Source organism: Canis lupus, chromosome 36, assembly GCF_048164855.1.
Source record: "Canis lupus baileyi chromosome 36, mCanLup2.hap1, whole genome shotgun sequence".
Classification (NCBI taxonomy): Eukaryota; Metazoa; Chordata; class Mammalia; order Carnivora; family Canidae; genus Canis; species Canis lupus.
The window spans coordinates 3,411,644-3,420,494 of NC_132873.1; positions in this window are offsets into that span (position 1 = coordinate 3,411,644).

Below are 8,851 nucleotides of genomic sequence, written 5' to 3' on the forward strand. Positions count from 1 at the left end.
GCTTTCTGTTGACTTAATGTGAAATACAACCTTTACATCCATTAAAAACAGCAAAATAAAATGGTACTATAATAGCAACAACATGTACTTTTAAAAAAATTTAAATAAATAATAATCATCCAGAATGTATCTTTTTTTTTTTTTTTTTTAAGGCTGAGAAAATACATTTCTTGTTCCCTGTGGCCCATGAGATCTCTGACATTTAAGAAACAAAGAAGCAGAATAGGAGAGCTATACCTTTTCTCTGGACTACTCTGGCTCTTGAGGATCATGCAAACCTTCGTCTAGGTGTGACTTATCTCAGCCATGTTTTGTGTAAGGAAAATGACTTCCATATGTCCCCACTACCTCACAGCCAAAACATTTGTGCACAGGTTGGGCGAATGCTTCCCATAGGGTGCATTCCCTTGGTTTCAAGTCATGAATAGAAAGGCCTTGGATTATAGGAAAGAATTTGACTGTCTTTACAGTGTGTACAAAGACACACACATACACACACGTGCATGTGCACACGCACCCACACCCACGTGTCCATGCATTCTCATTGTAGCATAGTGTTTTATAATAACTTTGGGGGTCATTATCTAGATATACGTGCTCTAATGAAAATGCCATCATCAGAGCTCATGAGTGAATTTAAGTCAGCGTGATATCATAGAAAAGCTTAAGGTAAAATATCAAAGGGAAAATGGTTATAAAAATTTATTTTGGTGTGTGTCTTGGAAAACCTCAGTGATCCAAATATGCTGCTTGCCTTCCTGTATTTCCAAGTCCCCAGAGTAATGGCCCATTCCAAAGCCAAGCAATTTTGAAAATTAAAAACATATTTTATTAATAGCTCAAATACAGGAAGAACACAACAGTCCTTCCTGGTGATGTAATTGAACCTGATGATTTGAATTAAGAATATGCTAACATCTGGTAGTACCCAAAACATGGCCTATTAGAAATGGAACAGGCTAATCTCTGAAGCAACATTCACACATTCTCTCTCTCTCTCTCTTTTTTTTTTTTTTTGAAACAAGAAGTCTATCCTCCAATTGGTCTGTGTAATTTTAAAAATATGTATAATTAAAGGAATAGAGAATATTTGGCTTTAAGTCTGTGTTCGAACTTACAGAGATGGGAGTCAGACAAAAAAGGCTTCTGGGGAGTCCTGTGTGTCAGACAGGAAGCGAAAACAGAAAATCCCTTTCTCTGATGTTATATCAACATGCTTCTATCAGATCAGAACCAGGGGCATGTGTATTATAATTCAGCATGACAGACTTTGGGATAAAGTACATAGATAAGTACCAGGCTACAAAGTTAAATTGAGGTAGGAACTCTAAACAGGTCCTTTATTGTGTTGTTATTAAGACATTGTCAGGCCTTGAAAGGAATTAAATTATATCGTGGCAATCTGAAATGTTTCCCTTTACACGCACACACCAAATAAGGGAGGGGGAGAGGAGATGAAAAACCCAATACACAAAATTTCTTTCATTTCAATTTTCAAGAGAGGCCTCGGCAGGGGTTTTCATTTGATAAATGCAAAAAGACAACCTAATAACAGCTTGCTTTGTTCCAAAATTAGGAACGGGAAAAGGTGGAAATGAGCATGTCGCATAGTTTTTAGAGAAAGGACAATTTGGTTTCAGGACCGACAATTCAGACAATTTTTTATCCGGACCGTGGAAAATTACTAGAAAGGTTACAGAAGTGATTCCTAAGGTGACTTCAGGCACCATTGTGCCACGTTTTGGTTGTTGGTTGGTTGGTTATTGGTTTGTTTTTCCCTCAGCAAGTGTTCTTAAAGAGAAGGTTTTCTATTTTGGGTTTCTCAAGAACAAACGTACATCAACAGTTTTCTCTTCAGAGAATGTGCCCTGTGTTTCTGTTCCTTACCTTTCAGTCATGGAAATCTGCCGCACTTACCTAGGGCACAAACCAAAGCCATCCTCATCATTCTTTCTCCAGCTTGGAGAGCACTTGTCAGTTGTGAAATGATCAAATAGATCGGCATTCGTTGGTACAACAGAGATTATTTTTTTAGAATTTTTAATTTTTATGTGGCATCAAAATTTCAGGAAACAAATGCAGGCAAAGGGCAGGAAGTCTTATACATTATTTACCAATTATTAATATTTTGGCTCTTTTTTAAAGATTTTATTTATTCACGGGCACCTGGGTAGCTCAGTGGTTGAGCATCTGCCTTTGGCTCAGGTCATGATCCTGGAGTCCTGGAATCGAGTCCCATATCCGGTTCCCCTCAGGGAGCCTGCTTCTCCCTCTTCTTGTGTTTCTTCTTCTCTCTGTGTGTCTCTCATGAATAAATAAATAAAATCTTTGAAATTTATTTATTTATTTATTGGAGAGAAAGCACAAGCAGGGGAGAAGTTCATAGGGAGAGAGAGAAGCAGACTCCCTGCTGAGCAGGGAGCCCAATGTGGGACTTGATCCCAGAACCCCAAGATCATGTCATGAGCCAAAGGCAGAGACTTAACCCATTGACTGAGCCACCCAGGAGCCCATGTGTTTTGACTCTTCTGCTTCATCATTCTCCGTCTGTCTCCCTTTGTCTCTCTTCATACACATACACACATGCACACACACACATGCATTTTATTATTTTTTGGAAACATTTGAGGGTAACACTGTGCTTCCAGTTCCAAATCAACATCAGAGCATCTTGCCTTTTTCCATATTTGTGACTCCCTTCTCCAAAAGTAAGAAACTGGGCTTCTATTATTCTTAATATAAATGTTCATTTGTTCAGGTGTAGAATATGTGAAAAGTAGGTTCAGAATCGTTAAGCACATTATGGTAAAACAGAAGTAGTATGGTAAAATTAGTATTTGTTTATGGATTTTTGAGATACAATTTGCAATAGTAGAGTACAGAAGTCTTAAGTATACAATTTAATAAGTTTTGACAAATGCATATTCTCATTAATTTACACTCTTACAAAGATACAGAACTTTTCCATCCACCTTGCTCCTTGCTAACGAACTAACGAATCCCCACCCCAAAGCAAATTAACCTAAAGGAAATAGGATAAATGACAAGATGAAGGAAAGAACAGAGATCAATAAAACAGAAAATGCACCTGCAATAGAGAAAAATCAACAAAACTAACAGTTGAATCTTTGAGCACCATGATAACATTGTTAAACACTTGATAGACTGAACATTATTCAAAATAGAAGAGGAGGCATGAGTACAAATCTTTAAAATAGTGAAAGACAACGAGGGAATATTGTGAATGAGGTTATGCAATGTAGCTTATCTGTGTAGATGACATGAACACACACCTTGAAACACACACATTGACAATACTGACATAGGAAGAAACAGAAAAACAAAGTAGCCCTTATACCTGTTTAGAAAATGTAACTGATAATTAAAAGTCTTCCCACAAATAAATTCCTATGATTCAGTTGTGAACTGAAATCATTTTAAGAAAGAAAAAATTAATTTAAAAAAATTAAGAAAGGAAAAAATTTTCCTTTTTAAGAAAGGAAAAATACACATCTAAGTAAACTTTTTTTTTTTTTTTTTTTTTCAGAAAGCAGAGGGAGGAAGAAAATTTTCTTATTTAATGTTATTAGGGCAACAAAATTCGAATACCAAAGCCAGACAAAGATGTTACAATTAAAGAAAATCTATAGCTTAACATCCCTTAGGACACAAGCTAAATGCATCAATAGATGATAAGAATATAAAAAAAAAGATAAGAATAAATGATAATGCAAAGTGGGATTTTTCTCAGAAACAAAAGATTGGTTTAATATTTGAAAATTAATCAGTGCAATTTGTTTTATGAAAAAGATAAAATTTAAAAAATCATACTATTATCTTAATAGATGCAGAAAAAACATTTGACAATATTTGTTCATCTACTATTTAAAAAAAAAAAAAAAACTTCAACAAACTAGGAATTCCTGATAAAGGGCATTGATAGGAAACCTTTAGATGGCTCTATACATCATGTTGAAAGACCGAAGCCTATATCCTAAGATTGGAAACAAGGCAAGGTGGTTCACTCTCCAAACTTCTATTCTATTTATATGTTAATTTATTTTTAAAATAAGCTCCACACCCAACGTGGGGTTTGAACTCATGGCTGAGATTCAGAGTTGCAGGCTCTACCAACTGAGCCAGCCAGGCGCCCTCAAAAACTTTTATTCTAGAGCTGGGAAAACCACTCTATGGTGATAGAAATCAGAGAAGTATATGCCTGAGAAATGGTTAGAATTGACTAAGAAAAGGCACCAGAAAACTGATAGGGGTATGTGTTCCTTAGATATGCTAATTTTAATCTGTGCATTTTGATGTGTGTAAATTATATTGCAATGATCTCAAACTTAGTGCTCAGATACTCCTATTCCTTTAAGCCATTCAGTTTCTGAGTTTCTATTTTGATAATTATACTTTACATTTTTCATATTCCATACATGGTAGAAAAAATTCCAAAACCTCTAACAAGTCATTCTTTTGTATAATTTCCTTTTCTTGAGTGTGGGCAGGACCCACAACTTGCCTGTAACCAGTAGAATATTGGTGATCTAATATTTCTCCTGTGATAATGTTACATTATGTAGCAAAGATAAAGGGATTTTCAGAAGTAATGAAGATTCCTACTCAATTGATTTTAAGTTAATCTAAAAAGATGGCTCTGGGTGAGCCTGACCTAATCAGATGAACCCGTTAAAAGTGGGTCAAGAAATAAAAAATCCTGAGCTTCAGATAAGATGCTAGCCAGCTCCAGTCGACAGCTGAAACGCAGCCTTGTAAGATCCTGAGCAAAAGGTCAAGCAAAGCCATACCTGGACTTCTGACCCATTAAAGATGTTAGATAATAAACATGTGTTGTTTCAAGCTCCTAAATGTGTGGTGGGGATTTGTTATTCAGCAATAGAAAATAGACGCACTTCGTTTTACTTTTTACTTCCAGCGTATGATACCTCTTGGATCTCCCTGCATTTAGTCTATTACTTTTTTTCCCATTGGAGATAGATGTTCTTTTTACTGAGTTTTGGGTTGGTCGCTCATATGGATAATTTCCTTTCATTTCTAGTTATTTGGAGTTAACATTTTATCTTTGCATTTGATTCAGCTTGATCACAGGTTAGTGAGTGTAGGTTTTGTTTTTAATACCTTGCCTTCACATTTGGGGTTTAAGCTGTTCTACAAGAGAAGGGGCAGAGAGGAGGACGAGATTCTCTTCTAGAGATGGAGCTCCGCTTGCCTTCTACTGAGTTCCCCCCGGGGAACCTTCTCAGGGCCTGCTCAGTGGGACTCATATCAAGACCCGGAGAACAGGGCTCAGAGTGTGCTGGAGTCATCCACCATCCACCTAATTTTTTTTTTCCTGCTGTGGCTGCCAAGAGCAACAATGGCCTCGGGCCGTGCAGTGCTTCTCTGTCTAGCACCAACACTCATTTTAGGCTCTCTCTCAGCTGTGCTGTCCCCCAATTTAAAGAAAATGTTTTTCTTGTGTTTAAATGGTGAGAAAACATTATTGTTTCATGGTAGGCAGAGGAGGGACAAGACTATCCAACTATTTTAAGTGTTGCTCTTTAATTACTTCTTCTGATATCGCCCAAGGCCTTTGTCCCGCTCTTGGCGTGCATTTGCCTTATCCTTGGAATTTCTGGAAGACCTCTTTCCTCTTGAGTGTGTTTGAATTTGTGGTTTTTCTGTTCCTGTTTATCTCTTCCTACGGGCCTATCAGCGGCTCATCTCGGGAATTCCTCAAAATCTCTGATATGCCAATGACATTCTGCCCCTTTCAAACCCTGATAGGAATTTCTGCCATCTTTCTATTTTATTTTATTTTATTTTTTTCTATCTTGTGAGATTTGAGGCAGAGGAGAGATGCTTTTAATCCATTCTGTTGTTGGGATGCCCAGGTGGCTCAGTCAGTTAAGTGTCTCATTCTTTTTTTTTTTTTTTTTTGAGATTTTATTTATTTATTCATGACACACACACACACACACACACACACACGAGAGAGAGAGAGAGAGAGAGAGAGAGAGAGAGAGAAACAGAGACACAGGCAGAGGGAGAAGCAGGCTCCATGCCAGGAGCCCGACGTGGGACTCGATCCCGGAATCCTGGGATCATGCCCTGAGCCGAAGGCAGATGGTCAACCCCTGAGCCACCCAGGAGTCCCAAGTGTCTGATTCTTGATTACAGCTCAGGTCGTGATTTCAGAGTTGTGAGATCCAGCCCCAGCTGGGGAATCCCTGCTCAGTGGGGCATCTGCTTGAGATTCTTTCTCCCTCTCCCTCTCCCCCTCCCTCAGCTCTCTCTCGCTCATGCTCTCCCAAATTAAATAAATAAAATCTTTAAAAAATCCATTGTCTTGTTATGTTCTCATCTTTGAGGTGATCAGCTAACCTGATCAGATAACTCCACAGATGAAAAATTGAGTTTCACAGATGGCCACCATGACTTACCTAAGTGCACCCAGCTGGTGAGCTGTAGAGACCTGAGCTTAAATCCTTCAACTCTTTTTTTTTTTTTTTTAATTTTTCCGACTCTTAGTGCAGTGTTTTCTCACCTATCATTAAGACCCAATTTATAGAGGCCAACATGATGGCACATCCTTTCTCAATACTCTTGACTTTTGTGTACCTATATAGCAGGGCAAATTATGTTGAAATTCCAGGAAGCTGCATATCAAATCACACTTCAGCGACTCTGCAGCCGGCAGTATATATGTTAATATTGTTAGAGTTCAGTGTGCATGTGCTTTTGTTTGCTATCACGGTTTCACATCTTCTCATGGACACACAACACTGACACACGCACCCTGAAATGATTAACATAGCCCTCAGCAAGGTGTGTGCACACGCTCAGATTACATAGGTGGCCACCGACAATTTTCTTGAAGGGGAAGATGGGTATATTAAGTCAACTCCTCATTATCGTCTTTCCAAGGTTAATGTCATCATTTGCTTTGGAATTTTCATTTGTATGTTCATCTCGAGTGGGAGCTGTTTCTCTCTCTCTGCCTAATTATTTCCGTCTAGTCATTTTATAGCTGCCTCCACCTGGTCTCATTCATTCTCGAGTCCGTACGAATCCTGTCTTCCTGGCTTGGGGCTCCTGCGCCAGGTTGTTTTTGTCTGTAGAGAAGGTCCGGTTACTGAACTGGGCAGGTTTCCTCCTGTGCTCTCTCTGGAGCTGTACGACTTCACACATGCTTTGATCCTGGGAGGACCTACTGATTACTTTTGCTCTTCAGCAGGCTCCACTTTAGCATAATGGACCTGGTGCAAATTCATGACAGCACGTGGGCTGACCTCTGCTACCCACAGATTCTGAACCCCAGGTGCCAGCAGGTCAAGGCTCCTTTCTTTCTGCTCATAACTGTGTGAGTGGATCTCATCGTCCTGTTACAACCCAGGAAGGGGGCTCCTCTTGATTTGGTTGATTTTCATTTTTAAAAATTTACTGGTTACTCCTGTGTTCCTAGTGAGGAGGGGTTCCCTCAAAATATGAACTCAGGATGCTGTCTTGCACAGAAGCCTCAGGATGTATGTGTTCAGTGGGAATATTCCTCTGATTTCTGTTTGATGTGTGATTAGAACAGTCCCTCCCTCACTGTGTTTTAAAAGTTCACTGTGATTCTGATAAAAGTAATCCATAATTAATTTATTCATATCAGTAAATGCTTAACAGCAGGACTAAAACACTTTCAAATCACACTTTGCGTGCTAGCCAGCTCAAGGACCGGACAGATGCCAAAATATTTTTCACTTGTGTTTTGGTATTTCATATTTGCTAAATATGAGCCATTATGTGATATATTTACATATATATGATGAGCATGAATCAAAACATTTTCCTTCTGATTTTCTTAATTGGTTGTGGAAGGAAAAATATCTTTAATCTTGTTTGTAAATGAAGTTTAATTTTCTTAGCCTTAATTGGTGGCAGTATGAAACACTCTTCATTGGTAAAACACATACAGGAAGATCTTATTTACGGGCTTAATATCCTTAGTTAATGATTCTAACACCTGGAGCTATCCTCCTGCATGACTTGAGTCAAGCACTGATGCTAGTAAGGTGAGTTGATATATCTTGTAAATCGTAGACCTGTATGGTCTAAGAGAAAAAAGAAAATTGTGAGGAGCTGAATTAAATAAATTTTTAGCAAAACACGTTTACGGGTAGTAATCAGACATTTTTCATAAATACGTCTTGCCCGACTAATAGAGACTATTATGAAGAACAGCCAAATATGTTAGGTCTCGGGAAAGTGATAACTACAGGAATTTACTGGGATAAAACTACCACTGGGTCATAACAGTCTTTTGTAACAAAAGGCTTAGAATTTAAAATGCTCAATTGGTGTTTTGTTATACAAATATTATTCGCATCTGTCTCACCCTCCTGACACTTCCAAAAGGCTAAAAGAACCCTTTCAAATTGTGTTTATGCTTGTATTTAAAATAAGGAAAATAACCTCATGATTGAAATCACTGGGGTTTGTGACAAGGGCTCTTTTAATGAGAGGTCCACGGGGCGCACAGCAAGAATGAAGCCAGAGCTCTGCAGGTGACCAGGGGACAGGTGTTCCTGGGATGCTGGCCCTCACCTGTCACGACACACATCCCGGCCTGCACGAGGCACAAAGTATGGGGGAGGGACAGCCGAATTTTATAAAAGCCTTCCAGATAGTTGGGTAATAGGTTTTGAACGTGCCGAAGTCACCTCATCCCTTTATCATTCAATTTCTTTTTTCATAAAAAAATAAAAGAACTCTTGCTCCTGCCTTCCTTGCTCCCCTGGCTGCTGCCCTTCCGTAGTCCACTCCGGATACAGGAGGATGGGACTTCTGATCTTCTCAGGAAGCC